Consider the following 21,787-nt stretch of genomic DNA (forward strand, 5'->3'; position numbering starts at 1 on the left):
TGCGACCTGACGCTCCTCCCCCACTGCCCTACAGTCTCTGCATTGTCTCCAGTAGCCGCCTGCCATTGTAACGAGAGCTGTGACTGGTTAGAGCGCTCCCGCCATGTCTCCAAAGCCAATACACAGGCACAAAAATATTGAAACACGTATGAGATACTGGATTTACATTTAAATAACTTCGAATTAAATAAAATTCCTATGGCTGGACCATAAACATGCTCTAACAGACATTATTAAATACAGAAACAGAGTACATGAACACACATCAAAGGAATAGAAGCAAAAGAGGGCCAGTAGCCTAATGTCTCTGTGCCTTCTGAAACACAGTAAATATTTGACCAATTTCTTCATGAATAGTATAAATCAAATATCAACAAAGACGTGGACTAATAAATATATATTGATAAGCATACTGCTACCGTTTTCCCATGTAACTGTGGAGTACTTATGGCTTGACGTGATCAATAGTAATCGGCCACTTTAACCTCCAATAACTCATGTACTATTCAAGTTACACGCCTGTAATTCATACCAATGTCGGTTTACACTAATAGCATCCTAAAGACACATTTATCGACAAAAACGGATGAACCATTTAGATTTTGGAAATTCGTTGCTGGGTGTTACTTGTATAATTTACCATCAGATACTAAACTTCAAACTAATAACGATATTGAAAATCTGATTACACCATCAGAATTGTCGTGCAAATAATGGTAACGTTCGTATTTCTGTTTTAGGTATCATGATTCCTCCAGCTACTATTCATTTCTACATGAACTGTGAAATGTCTGCCATAATGGTTTCACAGAGTACGCCATCTTTGGCACTCCCGGAATGCAAATCTCCTTCATCAACACAAAGCAGCTTTCTCGACACAGCGTCAACATGGAAATCCCAGCCATACTGTCGGCCTGGACCACACACTGGGGCTACCCCACTTGCTCCAGCCACTGTTCGGCCCCACGCTGTTGCTGACGATCCCCGGCTTGACGAGCAGCCTGTGTGGCCACGCCTACTCTGAACTCAATATATTTACAGGGCGCCACATCTCACCCATTACCTCACAAACTTCTCCCATCAATACTATTCCTCAAGAATACTGCATTATTTAACACTTGTTGCATCTATAGTAATAATATTCATATTGCGATACAGCTGAGTGCAAGTCTGTCAAATCCAATGGCACCTTCAATATCCAGAAGATAATCCATCCAATTACTAACCAGGCCTGACACTGCTGAACTTTCTTGATCGTGTGAAATCTGATGTGGCAAGATCATTGGATATATTGCCACTCGTACAGAAGAAACTAGCTAGAAACGTGACTAATGCCTCACTCATGCAAAAAAAAAAGTCTTGAAAACGTGAAAAATACCCCAAGAGAACACATGGAAACAAACTAGTTACAAAAAGAACCGCAGACACTAGATATGTTATGCTAAATACCTCATCAGAAAATACAGTATCTCCACACATCCACACACTCAGGTCTGTACTTGACCCTGCATAAATTCTGTAGATTCTAAGACTAGTGTTTAATTTCCAATTAACATTGAGGTCATTAGAGACAGTCATCTAGTAGCAAAAATACACTACTGGACATTTAAATTGCTACACCACGAAGCTGACGTGCTACAGACGCGAAATTTAACCGACAGGAAGAAGATGCTGTGATATGCAAATGATTAGCTTTTCAGAGCATTCACACAAGGTTGGCGCCGGTGCCGACACCTACATCGTGTTGACATGAGGAAAGTTTCCAACCAATTTCTCATACACAAACAGTATTTGACCGGCGTTGCCTGGTGAAACGTTGTTGTGATGCCTCGTGTAAGGAGGAGAAATGCGTACCATCACGTTTCCGACTTTGATAAAGGTCGCATTATAGCCTATCGCGATTGCGGTTTATCGTATCGCGACATTGCTGCTCGCGTTGGTCGAGATCCAATGACTGTTAGTGGAATATGGAATCAGTGGGTTCAGGAGGGTAATACGGAACGGCGTGCTGGATCCAAACGGCCTCGTATCACTAGCAGTCGAGATGACAGGCATCTTATCTGCATAGCTGTAACGGATCGTGTAGCCACATCTCGATCCCTGAGTCAACAGATGGGGACGTTTGCAAGACAAAAACCATCTGCACGAACAGTTCGACGAAGTTTGCAGCAGCATGGACTATCAGCTCGGAGACGATGGCTGCTGTTACCCTTGACGCTGCATCACAGACAGGAGCGCCTGCGATGGTGTACTCAACGACGAACCTGGGTGCACGAATGGCAAAACGTCATTGTTCCGGATGAATTCAGCTTCTATTTACAGCATCGTGATGGTCGCCTCCGTGTTTCGCGACATCGCGGTGACTGCACATTGGAAGCGTGTATGTGTCATCGCCATACTGGCGCATCACCCGGCGTGATGGTATGGGATGCCATTGGTTACGCGTCTCGGTCACCTCTTGTTCACATTGACGGCACTTTGAACAGTGGGCGTTACATTTCAGATGTGTTAGGACCAGTTGCTGTACCCTTCATTCGATCCCTGCGAAACCCTACATTTCAGCAGGATAATGCACGACCGCATGTTGCAGGTCCTGTACAGGCCTTTCTGGATACAGACAATGTTCGACTGCTGCCCTGGCCAGCATATTCTCCAGATCTCTCACCAATTGAAAACGTCTGGTCAATGGTGGCCGAGCAACTGGCTCGTCGCAATAAGTCAGTCACTACTATTGATGAACTGTGGTATCATGTTGAAACTGTATGGGCAGCTGTACACACCATCCAAGCTCTGTTTGACTCAATGCCCAGGCGTATCAAGGTTGTTATTACGGCCAGAGGTGGTTGTTCTGGGTACTGATTTCTCAGGATCTATGCACCCAAATTGCGTGAAAATGTAATCACATGTCAGTTCTAGTATAATATATTTGTCCAATAAATACCCGCTTATCATCTGCATTTCTTCTTGGTGTAGCAATTTTAATGGACAGTAGTGTAGATATATGTTAGTATTCAAGAAAAAAAAACCTGTTTTCAAGGTTTACTCGCTGATTGGACAACATTCACAAAACCACTGTAGGTTTGAAGTCGCAACTTGTAGTGGACTGACAAGTGAGACTATCTTGAGATACATGCAATGGTACAAATGGCGCCTTGCTAGGTCGTAGCCATGGACTTAGCTGAAGGCTATTCTAACTGTCTCTCGGCAATTGAGAGAAAGGCTTCGTACGTGTAGTCGCTAGCAATGTCGTCCGTACAACTGGGGCGAGTGCTAGTACGTCTCTCGAGACCTGCCTTGTGGTGGCGCTCGGTCTGCGATCCTGACAGTGGCGACACGCGGGTCCGACATGTACTAATGGACCGCGGCCGATTTAAGCTACCACCTAGCAAGTGTGGTGTCTGGCGGTGACACCACACAACATTGGTTTGCTACATCCCTATTTAGTAATAATTCAGTTTCATCAAGGCCCATGACAAGTTCTATAGCTCGTTCAACCTGCACCTCCTCCATCACGTTAACGGCTAACTCGTGTTTAACATTTACTGTAAATAATCCTTTGTTTCTTGAAACAAAATTTCCTGTGTTGACCTTGAATGCTTCTACTGCATGTTCAAGATTTTACAAAACTGCTGCATGAATAGCTACTTGCTCGTTAACCCAACTTAACAGGCTGAATTGGAGCAGATTTTAGCCCATCATGTAACTCAGATTGTTAACTTCAACAAAAACTATCCTCTTGGACTTTCACTTATTTTCAACTAGTTTTGACAGTTACAATTTTCTAAGGTTTTCCCCTTCAACTGCTATTAATCTGTTAAGTTCTACCATTCCTTTGTCGTCCTATGCGTTATGTTGTAACATTAGAATGTCATCCCCTGCGGAATCGGAATTCTCTCAAAGAAACTTCCGCAGAGGGATAACTTAGAGACTGAAGTAACATATACCACACTGAGCTGAATCCAACCCACCTTCCCACAACAAAAAATATCAATTTTACTACGGGTGCAGAGTAAAGGGTAAACTAATAAATCAGCTTGGCATTGATACTGAATTCAAGCAGCAGACAATCAAAACTTGTAGTCTGAGACATTTCAAATTTCAGGTATTAACTTGGTCATGCGAGAACATATACAAAGTCGAATATACACTTCCCTGTTCGAATAAATCCTCTAGAGTCATCAGACTCATGTATGTTAATGCATTTCGTTCTCTTAAGGAATGAAAAAATGATTGTAAATTCCGCTCTGGTCAAATCACAGTTAACGTCAGCGTGTAGGTGGTGGGGGAGGGTTGAAGAAGCTGCAACTTTTCACCACTGCGAAGTACAACGATGAAATTGACAATCAAAGTTACTCTTACTACTCCATTCTAATTAAATTGCCTATTGCAACAGCCCACAGAAACCCAGTAATAAGTTTCGCTATAGATACTAAAATCACCAACTGGCAACAGGTAAACTGCAGATCAGTATGAACGCTCAATGGCACACACACAGCTCCAGTCAACAAGTTTCGAAACTTTTAGGCTACGATTCCATACAATTAGGTACATTTAATCTACATCAATACTTGATACAATTAGCAGAAAAAAGTTTTTCACTTAGAATTTCAATATAGATCTCACATCAAGTGGGCAGTTACAAAAATATGTATCATAAATGTTTTCTTTATGTAAAACTAATTTAGTATTGATTCCACAAGAACAGAAAATATGATCCTATGTCAGTAATATCACTTAGGAAGTTCTACCTAACGGAACATCACTAACAGGAACTTCACCTACCGGTATTACTAACTTTGCTGACCCTGACAAATCCCTTGAGCCATTCACTATTCTAAAATATCACTCTCCTACTAAACAATCAAAAGCGTCTTAAATGCACCGACCTGACGAAGAATCTCTACATAAATTAATGGACTAGCAACTGACGTGTGACCACCAATAGAATAACAAGTTGCTTTTGCTGGGAAGCACCAAACATTTGCCCCTCCAAATTAAACACAAGAAGAAAACATAAAAATATCCAAGTACACACTAATAACTTCAGTATTATCCACAAACCTGTTTTCGTGAAATCAACCCAACATATTAATATGTCAGCCCTGATAGATGTCAAGTTATCTACTCATAACACGTACGGTACCCCAAAATAAATGAAAGATCGTAGCTTAGCAACAAGCAACATAAATGCACTTCGTGAAATGTGAATGTAACATTCGACTCAGTGTTTACTCAGCAGCCTTCACTAACAGTCCATACACATGTGTATCAATTACTGTGCCAGCATTTAATGAACAGAGTAGAAAAAAATCATTAGGATTATGGGTTGAGCATGAATAAAATTAAGATGCATGAATGTAACAGTTTTCACTACAGTATATTTCAGTATGCATAAATTACGTTTCAATAACGCAAACTAAGTAAAATGAAGTTCAGACATCAAGCGAAAAAAGATTGCACTGCCAGGACAACGTCATATTGTAAAGTACGTGTTGCATCGAATGAACGGAACAAGCGCTGTGAGATTTTTTTCACACAAATTATTGTTCTTGTAGACACAGAATCCCTGTATTTCAAAATATTATTACCCAACTGCGTCACAGTTGTTTCGCGAGTAGATGGAAATCTACGCTAGAGGCTGCAAGCTTCCGAATATTATTTCGAATTCAACTTGCGAGAAAAAAATAAATGAATGCAAATAGTGGACTAGTGAAGTAGTAATGGTTGACAAATAATAAATGAAACGACGCTCATAACTCCCAGCAATGCCCCACAACTGTTAAACGAAACGACTGTGGTAGCGGCAGACTAGAACACAAGGCTGTGAAGTGGGAGGGCTGAGGGCTGCTCAGCAACAGCAACGTCGTTAACACCTTGCATGATGACAATTTATCTGAACAAACTTAACCACTGAGTGCATACACACAATTAAGAAAAGTTTTTCCTGCATGAAATACACAAATGAATTAATAAAAGTACTTCACAACACACAGTGACGCATGTATTAGCCGGAATTTCAATAAATTTGACATTTAAGAAAATACGCGCCTGGCGCTGACTGAACTATGTGTCAACAACAATTTAGGTTCTCAAAACAGTTTCGTTAATGTTTGCAATTTTAGAAAAATGTGCGACTGGCACTTATCAAACTCTGTTAATAACCTTCAATTAACAAGTGTGATTAAGGAACACGCGCCACTGCGCCTACTACGCCTTTAGCCTTTCCGTGTAACTCTTCACTGGGCATTGATTTTTGTATACAAAGTTCTAAGTAAAAATATAAATGGGCTTTTTCTTGACACGAATGCAAGTTTAATGAGTTGTTTACTTTTGGTTTGATAGGGCTTTTTTCTTTATGAATTTTTGATTGGGTCCACAGTTTACATGAAGATGGATTCATTGTGCTACATTATGTTTCTTTGTCAAATAAAATTTCAGTTTTAACTAGGAACAGAGCATGCAATCCATTTTATGGGTATATTTTTATGCAAATAATCATTTATTGCTGAATAACCTTATCGTTATTTTCCCACAGTCTGTTTGGGATATAATTATTGCTGTATCCCATTTGTGGCTTTTAACTAAACTGGCATTTATAGTTTATACGTTTTGTCAGATAGTGAAAATGTTTACTATATTGAGTAAGAATAGCAGATCAAATTAAACTTACATGTCAAAAAATTCTATATGAAAAAAAAACAACATTATGCACAACACAGTGTGATAAGAAATACATCAGTTTCTAGGTTAAGCCTGTAAATCTATTCGAACAGGTGTTTATAAGTTGACATATGGGAGCTAAAAGAAAATATGCTTAAGCGTAGATAAAAGGAATTTTCAAAACAATATATATACTTGAACTGAATCTCACTGGCATGGAATTATCTTCATTGGCTCACTGTTACAACAAAAAGTTTAGTGACATTATAAAATTCTTGTCAATTCCACCTACCAATAGAAAGTATCATATATATGATGAAACATCCAGACATTATTTTGAATGAACAGGTGGAACCAAAAAAATTCATTGAAAATTCATTGAAAATTTCACCAATGTTATTCTAAATATTTCGTGTTGAAATAGCTTCCTTTCTATAGATAACGTCGTAAAATAGATAACATTCTTTAGAAATGATATTATTTACTCTGTGATACAGTAAAATTAATCATTATCTTTCGATGTAAAGCACACTTCCATTGAAAATTACACAATAACCAAATCTATATGCTGATTACCACTAGCATATAATCATTTAACCTTATATATGTTACTGGTTAATGTATCTGATATGTGCTAATAAATTAGTGTATGTAAGTTGTATGGAATAAACACTTGTCACCTTAACTAATAAGAAACACTAGTCATTCGACCTAAATATTTCTGGAAAGATATTTTGTCTTCTTTAATTCCAGGAGTGCTGATAAAGGACATTTGCACTTGTTACTATCCCAGCAATGTGTAAATATAGAAATTCCCTTTTGATGAGTTTATGTCAGTCAGACCCAGTATCCACAGCCCTGATGCCACATACTTTTCATAACTCCCTGCAAAACCTCCTTTTACTGGTTCAGTTCTAATAATCACTATCTCCCAATGCATACAGTAGCTCCAGAGATCCAACCATTTTTTAAAGTTTATTATAGCACACATCACTACTGAAATCTCAGAATGATTGACTCCTACAGAAGTGAAATATTACATAGCTCGTAGTTCGTACATACTAAAAATTAGTTTCTCATTTCCGAGTACAAAAAATCTCTTTTCTTCTAACTCTGTTCCATCTGCTGTCTTCATAAAAATTCCTTACCTACAGCAACGAGCAGTCCCCAGTATTATCAACTTCATTCTCTAGATAAATGACTGCATTAACTAGATGAAAAAATACAGGTGTACAAGATCGGAAAGTAATAAAAAATTATCCTGGCTTCTGAGTAATGCACCTAACCTAAAGGTAATTAAAGCAGCACAAAAAAAATCAAAGGATCGTAAGTGCAGATTCATGGAAAACCCTTCCAGGTCGATAGATTTACCGCTTTCGAACTCAAACAGTTTCTGCATCTAACATTCCATGGATTCTGCTCCAAGCAATGTTACTGGGCATCTGACAAATCCAGTACTTGATATAAAGGTCCATCGATAATAGCTACTTTTTTTTATCTGAAAGTAATCCCTTATTGTCAAGTCAAGAACGATTCACATTATGTCCGTCCTTATGTGTATACGTTATGAAGATAAAATCTGGTTTCTGTCGGCATGATTCCCTACTGTGTGCCATGAAAGTTAGTTAAATTCGTACTGGTATTCCCACCTCGATTTTTCTGTCATCACGCGTTTGGCTCTTACGATGTCTAACACTATCAATACAGAACACTATAGGTACGATGGCCTGTTACCGGAACATTCAGTTTCCTCAAGAAACTGGTATTCACAAACACAAATATTTAATGCTGATAGTGAATCGTGCAACACAATTTTCGCAGCAAAAGGTGGAAATAAAACGACCTCTTCTGACACTGATTAGAGCCGGCAGCACATAAATATACATCACACTACCAACTACAATGGCATAGTAACATCAGGAAACTGGCACTTGGAAAAAGTTACGTACACAAAACTTGTGGACAAGAAAAAAATTTGAAAGAGAGAATACAGATGATCTTTACGTTGTGGCTGCTAAGATTTTTGATAATAATTGTTTCTCAGTAAATGTTGTGTTGGCAGAAGAGCCAACACCGTGTTACTAGAGGAGGTCGAAATGCACGCGTTTAGCTCACGCAGGCTGCCGTGAGGAGGGAAGGACTCTACTGACGTGAGGTCTGGAACATGACAAGGAATTAGAATTCAGAAAGCGGATGTAATTAGTTTGATACTTAACTTTAATCCATTAATGATGAACGTCGCTCTTGACGGTACATGATTCACAATATTATCTGTTCAGAATAGTAACTCAATATGGCGCCTTGCTAGGTCGTAGCAAATGACGTAGCTGAAGGCTATGCTAAACTGTCGTCTCGGCAAATGAGAGCGTATGTAGGCAGTGAACCATCGCTAGCAAAGTCGGCTGTACAACTGGGGCGAGTGCTAGGGAGTCTCTCTAGACTAGACCTGCCGTGTGGCGGCGCTCGGTCTGCAATCACTGACAGTGGCGACACGCGGGTCCGACGTATACTAACGGACCGCGGCCGATTTAAAGGCTACCACCTAGCAAGTGTCGTGTCCTACTGTGACACCACAGTAAAGCTTTAAGAGAAACATATATAACACAATACGGTTGTTTCGTGGCGAAGAAAGTGTGGCAAAAATGTTCAGAACTCACTGTGTCATAACTATTTTGAGTACAGAAAATTCTAATGATCAGCAGTTCACATTGCGACTATTCGATAAACAGATTATGCGTACCGGTTGGTTTCTAAATGTTTTGACACACTTTTAATCTTCATATCACCCAATCTATAGATTACGTGAGCCATAAATGCAGGCAGGACCTAAATATATGATGGTAGAGGTTCAAACAATATTCTGAACTCTCTTTGGGTTTGGTTTAACATAATTATAATTTATTGATTAACCTTTGTGTTTGAATTAACACATAGGTAGGACTAACGTATCTTGAAAATATTGGCCAAACTGCTCACTACTTTAACTAACATGTACTCCCAATAAACTAACAAAGCATTTTTTAAATCCTACCTCTTGTGTTGCATGTTAGAAAGCTTTGCAACAGCTAAAATTCATGAAATAATTCCAAGCTTTTTTTAAGTGCTACCTCTTGTGTTGCATGTTAAACATTGCCGCAATAGCTAAACTTCATGACATTATTTTAAGTCCAGTTTATGCTAAGTCTGTCCAATATGTGAATGTTATCACAAGTCCAAACACTCGCTGCCTTGGGAAATATTCTGTGTTGAATCTGCCCAACTTGTAAGTACTCTTACAAATTCAAAACGCTTACAGACTCACAAAAATGAGAATATACAATTTGCAAGAATTATTTCAAAGACAGAAACACTCGATAACTCGCTAAAATAGTGTAAACCCACATGACTTGATCCACGAAAATTTGCTACGTTTCCGCTATCAACGTGCCGATAATTTAACAAGTCCACAAACTTTCACTTGGAAGATTACAAACACTTCAGACCACGAATTACTCTGCGGTCTTGTATACACACGTCTGCACTGCTCGAGATCTCCAGAACGACTGTTACAGACCAAGATGGCCACCAACTATTTAAGCTCTTAGATCGACGTTCCAAAAGATCTCATACAAAGTTTTCCTTACATTTTACCAAACACACATCGTATACTGCACGCTTATTTCTGACATACAAGACCAGAGTTAACTTGTATCACCTTTAAGCTAATGTACTTTGTTTCTTGTTGAGCCTTTTGTTTTTCTCATAAACTACAGTACTTTCAATGCAATTGTTAGTTTACAATGTTTTACTGTGTGAGAATTATAACTATACAGGAATTAATACATGTGCAGATAAATTCAGTAGCCTTATTTATCATACTGCAACTACTTTTCTCACTTTATTACCTGTTTTGTGTAAAACTAACCTTTTTATAGGACAGAATGCACGTTCTGTCATACAGTTGAATTTATCTTCTATGTGCTAGGATTCATTTGATACTTCCTGATGGAGCTCTTCAAGCTCTATTCATTGAGACATAGTTTGTCTATCACGCCCAAGTCGTTGATAATATACGAGTATTAATTTTTAAATTTCATGTTGTTTGAAAAACTTCGATAATTCATAAATCAGAAACTACACGTATTCTGGAGGGCATGTTTACAAGCCCACATTGGTCTTTCCCCTTCTGTAAATGTGTTTACTTATGTTCCAGCTTTCTTGGATCAGGGCTTAGAGGATGTTGATCTATTTAGCAAGTATAGTAGTCTCTCGTTTCCACCATGGTGGCCTGAACGTTACGTTCCTCTCCAGTGATCAAGTGCACCTGGGTTTTCCCAGCCTACAGGTTTATCTGCTCCCTGAAACCGCAGCGCCCCCCAACTGTCGAGGATACCCTGCAAGATGTCGAATATGAACCTGTTGATACTATCAGTTCCATCTTCCCATGACGGTCGAGGGATTCCGATTAACGCCAACAGCAGTATTCTGCAACAATAAGATGTAGTCTTGATAAACCAAGATTCTGATGCTGTCGACATTCTGCAGGTACAGGTATTTCTACTTTTTATACGAGGCATATCTCAGCCATCTCAGAAACAAACGGGAAAATACGGTATACGAATAAGAATCTCCATGCTTGTTCTTTAGTTATATTCGATATCTAATTTGCGTTATTCCTATCCACGTCGTGCTTTTGCACTGATATGAAAACCATCTGCATGTAAAGCGTGTAGTGCACTTCAGCTAATTTGCCGTTTATTGCATGTCGCGTTCAAGATCAAAGTCTTGCAGCTTTAATGAACATTGGTGTAGATTTGTTTCTTTGGTACTAAATTACAAAGTACGTGGATGACAGTTATTTGTTATGGATTACTATTATGTAATGGACTACTATTATCTAAACCACTAACCTGTTTCCCAAGAGCATGTAGTCCAGTTACGTCTGAGAGTTCTTACTGTGCCTTCCTCGGCATTTCTGGTCGCTGAATTAATATTTGGGAGGTGACAGATAAATATGTTGCGTCTGTGAGAAACGACGCAGAAGGTTTGGGCTGTCACTCTATAGTACGTTCGTAATGAACGAGAAACACATTGATTAGAACATGAAAAAGGAAGTGGTCTTAAATTGATGTGGTGTAGGAAGGAAGTCATATTTTAAGGAAGTATTATTTATTATGGTGGCTGTCATTTTAATAGCCACTGCAGGAACTGTCGAATCAATACAGAAGACTAAAAGCTACACGTTTCTTTTCTGCTTCATAATTTATTTGTTTGTCTATTTCAATATTTCGTATTTTTTCATACACTTTGGTGTTAATGTTATATTTTATCTGTTTCATACTCTCGGAATTAATTATCTAACGACTATGTAGCACCATTTAGCCTCATATTCATCTCATAAGAGAAACACAGTTGGGCAGGAAACTAACAGATAGGGAGTTAGCACTTTAAATGAATGCAGTGAGAACCTGTTACTGGATCACACAGCTGGAGCGACGACTGTTACAACAGTTTTTTATTATTATTTACTTGTTGACTATTTTTAGTCAGTTACTTCAGCTCTAAGATACCACATACATTGCATGGTAAAATTCTTATGTAACATGTGATATATTAAGATACAGTATGCAACGTATTCATTTTTTCCCCAATCTTTATCACAAAACATTTAAAGATCACTGGGCCCAGCTAAAGTCTGCCTATTCAGCGGTTTCCAGGAGCAACAAAAAATTCATTACGAATATTTATTATAATTATTGATGTATTTAGGCAGTTTAAAATGCTGCCATATTATAATCATTAAGTAGTATATGACTATTCTTACGTTAAGTGTTTAGCACAATAAGTCAAATATTTATTCATTTGTAAAGTAATGTTGAAGATGTTCACGCATTGGGGGCCTGATTCTTTAACAAATTGGGATTTTTTTGGGGGGAGGTGGGGCGACAGGGGGGCTTACTTCTATGAAGAAAAAGGAAAAATATTTGGAATCTAAGAGGATCAAGGGGAATAAGATAAATTACTTGTTATGGAAATAAATTAGTTTACTTATTATGAATTGTTCCTGTGACACGTAATTATTTAGATAAAGAACCCAGAAAGCGCACTACATACTAGTCTACTACAGTACTTCCCCCAATTGCCAAACCACAGGTTCTTAAATTTAGAACTCTACAATACTAAACGTCACTGCTGTATTGAATAATTTAATATCTCATTGAAGCATATGTATTTTAAAGTCAAATTTTTAATTGTTTGTGGCAAGTTCAAAACTATTTTTATTTTCTTATGTATTTGTGAAACCTCTTTATACTACAGAATAACATTACCGATGCCAAAGATGTGACTAAGAATAATAATACTTACTTGTAATTTTTCTCTCTTGACCTTTTAAGGGGGGCAGGACGTCAAACGGGCTGACTTGCAGCAGGAGCGCACCACAGGATATTTTAATTTCCACTGTCTATACTTTTACAAGTAAATTCATAAAACTTTATCAGCATGACCAGGAAGGATTCGGGATTCACTCTCATAGCAGTGGAAGTTCAAAAACATTACAAAATAAATGTTTTTTTACGTGTGAAATTTCATCATTTTTTATCTTATTTTTGGCTGCATTTGTTGCTATAGGTACACTTTTCTTCATAAGTAAGAGAGATTCTTCGATGAATTCCGCACAGCATGCAAACCATACTTACAGGTGTATGGAACTCTAGAATTTATGTAATTTATGAAGAAATGAATGAACTGTTACATTTTAAACGTAATGTTTATAAAAAAACTAAAATTGTACAGTTAGTTATCTCAACCACAGTTTTCAATAGATTTGGAAACTCGAGTTTCATACACCTGTAACTATGCTATTTTATGCTGCTCAAAATTCATCGAAGAATCTCTCTTACTTATGAAGAAAAGTTTACCTATAGCAACAAATGCAGCCAATAGTAAGTGAAAAAATGATGAAATTTCACACGTAAAAAAATTTATTTTGTTGTGTTTTTGAACTTGCTCTGCTGTGAGTGTGAATCCTGGATCCTTCCTCTTCATGCTGACAGAGTTTTATGAATTTATTTGTAAACATATAGGCAGTGGAAATTAAAATTCCCTGTTGTGCCTCTCCTGCTCCAAGTCGGCCCGTTTGACGTCCTACCCCCTTTAAATGAGCGTGCTAGTGCGTGTACGTTACTAGTAGCAATGATAAAATATTCTTGGGTTTCCCTTCGTACAGCTTCGCCGAAATTCGAGGACGTTTTGATGAATGTCACTCCCATCACCTCCTGGTGAAATGTTGAGGGTGCGTGGGTGATGCATATACAGGGTGTAACGGGTATAGGTGCAGTGGTACTTTAATAAGTACACTCATGAATGTGTTGGTTGTCTTTTCTCTGCGTCGTACAGTCTTCACACAAAGACGTCACCATCTTTATTACTCGATGTTTTCTGTACGGTCTGAACCACACCACTTCGGTATAGCCTGACCGTTTTGCGTCTACGTGTCCACGCTTCAACACCTGAGCTGCTGCCCAGCGGCAAATAAGTATTAATGGCTTCCTCTTGCCACACATACTTAGAGAGGCTAACCAAACTACAAGTATACGACTTGTGCTAGCTATAATTATGAGTCTACAAATGATGTGAATACAGATGTATTGTCGTTCAATACACCGTCCTCAGTCAACAATAGGAATACCTGCGCTTATAACCATTACAGCCTGAATATATGCGAGAGGTGGTGGACTCTCCCCAGCTGTAGCGTGTGGTGGGGGCGCTGGCCGCTATTCGACTCATAGTGCATTCAGTGTTGCCCAGACTGGCGAAGTGTCAACTGCTGGGTGCGCTCTTGGCGTAAGACTGCCAATACAGGGTCCCATCCGAACTTAGCTGATGGCCCTCGGCTATTGACGAGACTGTTACGGAGTCGCATCTCACTAAATTCTTTGATGAAGCTCTCCCAAAATTAAATAGCTCGACACAATATATTTGATGTCTCAAATCCTAACGTATGCCTCTCGTTGAGACTGTGTTTAGCCAGTGCTCAGTCGTCTTTATGCCCCAGGTGTACGCATCAAATGTGTTCCATCCACCGTTGCAAGAAGCAGTGCGCTTTTTGCCGATCCGTTGTCGCCGACACTGTCAAGGAATACCATATACACCTAGTGTTCGCAAGTGTATTTGTTCCTTTACCGAACTAAACATATTTTTCCTTTTTCGTAATGGTAGAAAGACAGTCAGTTTTTTCCCCAAAGTTTCTTCCAGTTTGCTTAGGGAGTGCCGATATAGGGGATAAAAGTAAGTTTCTGTTCCACTTTCCCTACCTCTTATTTGCGGACGGCTGTATCATCCGTTTTCTTCAATGTAAGTCAATCTGCGCTTCGCTCTACCCTATTCTTGGCAGCAAACATCCTAAACTGTCGCAGAGTATCTCTGTACCAGTGACCTCAGCTTGTTGCATGAAGGTACAGACCTGAGTGAGTCTTTTTTCTATAGACAGCGTGTCCTAGGGGACCATCTCTACTTCCTCTTATTAGCACCTCTAAAACTGAAAGATATTTCTTACTTTCTAGCTCCATTGTCAATTGTATGTTTTCATGGACACTGTTCAGGCAGTCCAGTAACACAGTCAGGGCCTGTCTGCCACGATCCCACTTGACGAAGGGTCACCCACGAAAATTTCTTGCTCTCGTTTTGGAAATGTTTGCGTTGAAAGTGATATGAACCGCCGAGCTGGAATGTATGGAGTCGCTGGAAGAAACGGTTCGTTTACTAGCCCGTTCACTACCGCTGGGATATATGTGCCGCGTGATACGTTGCCAGAGGACCATTGGGCATTTGCTGTGTGTTACTTCGTGTAATACGGACCGAGGGAAAATATTAGAGACTGCAACTGAAGCTTATGCTGTCTTAATTATTACCTAGAGTTGGGACTGTATGGCAGATGTTTGGTTTTTCATTTTTGTGATGTGATTGCTTTTCCACTATTGAGTATCTAAGGACGTCTATCATGGAGCTCTTGTAACAATTTTAGAGAATATGGGAGTTCTTCCAAAACTAAATTAATAGCACTTACTCTAGCCAACGCCAAATCGAAAGTTAAATTCAGAGGATAAATTTCTGAACCATTCCTTATAAAAACACACTTAAGTCATGATGACTATCACAACTGCTGTTCAACTATACGCTGGAATATACAGTATAAAATGGTACAAGCATCTCCCAGAGAAAATAAGAACTGGAAGTGCTAAAAATAATATCAGTTTGAACTACTTGGGATTTGCTGATGACCTTATTCTCCCAGCCAACAATGTTCAAGAAACCAGCCAACAAGTTAAATCACTACAAGAAATAGTACAGGAAAATCGCCTCAGGCTGTCATTAAAAAAAAAAAAAAACAGAGCTTACGCTAACTGATCCACCACTTGCAAACAGAATTACAAGAGGAGAACAATAAATCAAAATGTTGATCAATTTAAATATGTCGGTGAAATCGTAACTTACAATCTAAATGAGAACTCATCGTGAAAAAATGAAATAAAAAACTGAAAAAAGTAAATTACATTACCAAAACGAAATACTACGAAAGAAGCCTCCCATTGATGCTAAATTAAAACATTAAATAACACCTACACGACCAAAAATAACTTACGCAACTGAAACCATCTTCAAAACAACTAATACACCAGAAATTGATAAACTACTAAAGACAAAAAGAAGAATAATTAGGACATTCACACATAAACACTGTCAAGTAAATGGGCATTGGAAAACAGCTTCAAATGAAAGAGTGTACACGAAACAGCAATGTGCTTAATCAGGAAGAAGAGTTTATCGTTCTATGGATATCTGATGAGAACACCACCAAACAGAATTAGCAAGGGAATTATTTAAAAAAATGTGCAACAATAAGGGCAACACTGAATGGATCACGTAAATTAAGGAAGATATAAGAGAACTCCAAATTACAGTAAATGAAATAAAAAACTAAACGGAGAAAACCTTAATACTGAAAAACACACAAGCCAGACTACAAATGAAGACCAATGAAAGAGCTATGAGAGAGTGATCTCACAAGGAGCAAGAAAGAAAATATCGAAAATAATAAGAAGTATTGGGCAGACAGATGGGCAAAACTCCTTCCATATTACAATACATTTCAATAATGCATAAGTAACCACTGCACTATTGGACTGTATTATTGGATTATTATTGAATTTCATTGTATTACTGAAAAACAGCAACCTGTATAAACCTTTGTATAACTGGCTAGAGTGTTCCAGTGATGACCATAAGATAAAAAAATGAAATAAAAATAAATTCATCGCTTTAATTTCACCTCTTGTGTTTCTGCATAAGTGCAAACTTAACTCACGCAATCTAATTGGGGGAAGGTGTTGTGAGAGGAGAGTTATATGTGTTCACCTTTAGAAAATATTGTGTTCTGGCACTTTATACACTAACTGAAAAACAATCGTAACACCAAGAAGGAGTAGTGTTATACACTACTGGCCATTAAAATTGCTACACCAAGAAGAAATGCAGATGATAAACGAGTATTCATTGCACAAATATATTATACTAGAACTGACATGTGATTACATTTTCTCTCAATTTGGGTGCATAGAGTCTAAGGCGCTGCAGTCGTGGACTGTGTGGCTAATCCCGGCGGAGGTTCGAGTCCTCCCTCGGGCGTGGGTGTGTGTGTGTTTGTCCTTAGGATAATTTAGGTTAAGTAGTGTGTAAGCTTAGGGACTGATGACCTTAGCAGTTAAGTCTCATAAGACTTCAAACACATTTGAACATTTTTTTGGGTGCATAGATCCTGAGAAATCAGTACCCAGAACAACCACCTCTGGCCGTAATAACGGCATTGATACGCCAGGGCATTGAATCAAACAGAGCTTGGATGGCATGTACAGTTACAGCTGCCCATGCAGCTTCAACACGATACCACAGTTCATCAAGAGTAGTGACTGGCGTATTGTGACGAGCCAGTTCCTCGGCCACCATTGACCACACGTTTCCAGTTGGTGAAAGATCTGGAGAATGTGCTGGCCAGGGCAGCAGTCGAACATTTTCTGTATCCAGAAATGCCCGTACAGGACCTGCAACATGCGGTCGTGCATTATCCTGCTGAAATGTAGGGTTTCGCAGGGATCGAATGAAGGGTAGAGCCACTGGTCGTAACACATCTTAAATGTAAAGCCCACTGTTCAAAGTGCCGTCAATGCGAACAAGAGCTGACCGAGACGTGTAACCAGTGGCACCCCGTACCATCACGCAGGGTGATACGCCAGTATGGCGGTGACGAATACACTCTTCCAATGTGCGATGTCGCCAAACACGGATGGGACCATCATGATGCTGTAAACAGAACCTGGATTCATCCGAAATAAATGACGTTTTGCCGTTCGTGCACCCAGGTTCGTCGTTGAGTACACCATCGCAGGTGCTCCTGTCTGTGATGCAGCGTCAAGGGTAACCGCAGCCATGGTCTCCGAGCTGATAGTCCATGCTGCTGCAAACGTCGTCGAACTGTTCGTGCAGATGGTTGTTCTCTTGCAAACGTTCCCATCTGTTGACTCAGGGATCGAGACGTGGCTGCACGATCCGTTACAGCCATGCGGATAAGATGCCTGTCATCTCAACTGCTAGTGATACGAGGCTCTTGGTATCCAGCACGGCGTTGTGTATTACCCTCGTGAACCCACCGATTCCATATTCTGCTAACAGTCATTAGATCTCGACCAACGCGAGCAGCAATGTCGCGATACGATAAACCGCAGTCGCGATAGGCTACAATCCGACCTTTTTCAAAGTCGGACACGTGATGGTACGCATTTCTCTTCCTTACACGAGGCATCACAACAACGTTTCACCAGACAACGCCAGTCAACAGCTGTTTGTGTATGAGAAATCGGTTGGAAACTTTCCTCGTGTCAGCACGTAGTAGGTGTCGTCACCGGTGCCAACCTTGTGTGAATGCTCTGAAAAGCTAATCATTTGCATATCACAGTATTTTCTTCCTGTCGGTTAAATATCGCGTCTGTAGCACGTCATCTTTGTGGTGTAGCAATTTTAATGGCCAGTAGTGTATATACGGAAGATGGTAGTCTCGTTTCTACGTCTGAAAGATGAAGTCTGTTCACATTTTGCGCCAGTCCCATAACAATAGTGCTAGGAGCACTGCTATGAGGATGCAGATCAGGTTATTTTTTTATTTATTCGTATGGCTGACATGCACTTTAAAATTACACGTATGTAACATTAGTAATACTATACATAACCGATTATGAAAATAAAAACTAACTAAATGTCGATATCTAGGTTTCTAATTCATGTAAGAGCTATATCGTCAGCTTTCATGAGGTCACTCCAACTCTCTTGGTAGGAAGGCAAGGGGCATTCATCTCTAATGTGCTTGATTGTCTGTTTCGGAGCCCCACAATCACAAACTGGAGACTCTGTAGCACAACATTTGTAAAGAGAGTCTGCGCATCGTTCATGCCCAGTACGACCTGTGTTCAATTTGAGCAATAGTTTACTGTCGAGTTCCGTGCCACCAGCATCACAATTATACTTTCTAAACCACTCACGCTCCTCAGGATTTTCAATGATTTGACAGTTCTGGATCCACAGGTCTCTCGGCCCAGTATTACTGGCATCTACCTCTTCTGCTTGCCGTAATGGTGGGTTTCTTGAACGGAGTCTATTTCGTCGTAAACTTAGTATGTTTCCCTGTATGTGTAATCCCAGGTTCTACTGTAACTTGCGGTTTTCCCTAAGCAAGGCCTCGCTTCTGCGGATTGCGGGTGGGTAGATGTTGCTCAGAAGAAGGAGCCAATAAAACGGCGTTTGTCGGATTGCCCCAGTTATTAACCGCATAGTGTTGTTCAACAAAACGTCGATCAAGTTGGTGTTGCAGCTGTTTAGACACACGGGAGCACAATACTCGGCTGCTGAAAAGACAAAAGCGATGGATGATGTGTGCGAGATATCTGCTGAAGCTCCTTATGTCATTTCACAAAATTTCTGAAAAATGTTATCACGAGTTTTTATCTTGGCAGCAGTATTTTCAAGATGTTTCCTACATGAGAAGGTGAGGCCAAGGGTGAGGCCATGGTACTTAGGGTAGTTGTTATGGTGAAGAGTGTTTCCGTTAAGTGTCACTCTGAGCTCAGAGTTAACTCGTTCGTTGTTAGTTTTACTTGTACTGGTTTTTTAAAATAGGCGCTCATAAAGGCTAGATCTTCTGTGAGAACTATCTCCGCTCATCCAAGATCCTTGGTTCTACAAGGAAGAGCAATATCGTCCGCATAGCAGAATTTTGTTGACTTGGTACTGGAGAGATCGCAGGTATATAGGTTGAATAATATGGGGGCTAAGGTGGAGCCCTGTGGTAGACCATTACATAAATTCCTCTCCTTGCTCACATGTTCTCAAAAGAAAACACGGAAATATCTATTATTTATCATGGCATTGATGAGAGTTACAGTTTTTCGGCAACGGATTGTTTTTAGTAATTTGTATATCATCCCTTCTCTCCAGACTGTGTCATATGCCGCGGTTAGGTCTACGAACGCAACCCTGCTCGAAACAGCGATACAAGATGTTTTCCTACGTAAGCAACACCTTATTGGGGTTTTCTTCGACCTGGAGGATGCGTACGATACTACCTGGAGGCATAACATTTTGCGGTAGCTTTATGAGTGGGGTTTCCGTGGGCGTTTACCCACAGTCATCAGATCCTTTCTGTCGGACAGGTATTTTGGGTATAAGGTTGGGACTGTCCTGTCTGACCGTTTTAAGCAGGAGAACGGTGTCCCTCAAGCAAGTGTCCGCAATGTGACAGCTTTCGCATTTGCCATCAATAGTATTGCGCCCACAGTACGACGGCCCATACAGTGCTCTTTGTTTGTGGACGATTTCTCCATTTTCTGTGCGTCGTCCTCCCTTACAACTGCTACACGCCAATTACAGCTGACGATCCTGCGATTAGAGGAATGGTTTAAGTCCACAGGCTTTAAATTCTCTTTGGAGAAGACTGTTTGTGTAGATTTTAACCGTTCCCGTTCTCTTTTTAATCTCCCTGTTTTAAAACTAGGAGACACTGTTCTCACCTTTGTGAAAAAAGTAAAATATCTAGGGCTTATTTTTGATGAGAAGCTCACATGGTTGCCACACCTAAAGGATCTAAAGGTCCGCTGTTTCCAGGCTTTAAACGTCCTTAAATGCGTCAGTCATAGGTCCTGGGGCGCTGACAGGGCACGTCTGCTCCAACTTTATAAGGCCTCTGTGCGACCTCGACTGGGATTTCGGATGCCAAGCTTATGGATCTGCAAGACCTTCGTACCTCAAAATGTTGGATGTGATTCACCATCAGGGTATTAGGCTTTCAACTGGGGCTTATCGCACGAGTCCAGTTGCTAGTCTGTGTGTCGAGGCTGGAGAGCCTCCGCTGTCCATTCGGCGTCTTCTCCTCGTGGTACGGCAAGCATAGAGGGCCAAGTCCACTCCTCTTTCATTGGCGTCCAACACCTTTTCACAGCCGGCACTAGAATGTCTCTTCCGCCACCGTCCGAAGGCAACAAAGCCGTTTGGCATCCGTGCAAAGGAGAGTCTCGAGTCAGTACACCTGAAGGGCGTTAAGATCCTCAACCAGGGATGGAGTAGGGGATCTCCCTGGCTACTACAAAGGCCAACATTACTTCTTGATCTGGCTGGTTACAAGAAGTATTGTACCACGGACCACCTTTTTAAAATTAAATTTACTGAGATTTTAGACCGCCATTCAGATTTTATTACTGTTTACACGGATGGGTCTAAACAGGGGGATTTTATGGGCTGCTCTGCTGTGTTTCCCGATGCTGTTCGTAGGATAGGGCCCCCAGAGCAGTTCTCAGTTTACTATGCAGAACTGTTTGCCATTCTGCAAGCATTAGAGCATATGCGACGACATCATGGCACGAAATTCATCATCTGCTCCGATTCCCAAAGTGCTCTACACGCTCTTGAACAGATGTACCCAGCAGATCGGATGGTGCAAGAAGTGCAGGACGCACTCCTGCTCTTGCAAAAGCAGGGTAAGGATGTAATTTTCTGCTGGGTTCCAGGGCACATAGGAATTCGTGGAAATGAACTTGCAGACGCGGCT

The sequence above is a fragment of the Schistocerca nitens genome, chromosome 1 (genome assembly GCF_023898315.1).
Source record: "Schistocerca nitens isolate TAMUIC-IGC-003100 chromosome 1, iqSchNite1.1, whole genome shotgun sequence".
NCBI lineage: Eukaryota > Metazoa > Arthropoda > Insecta > Orthoptera > Acrididae > Schistocerca > Schistocerca nitens.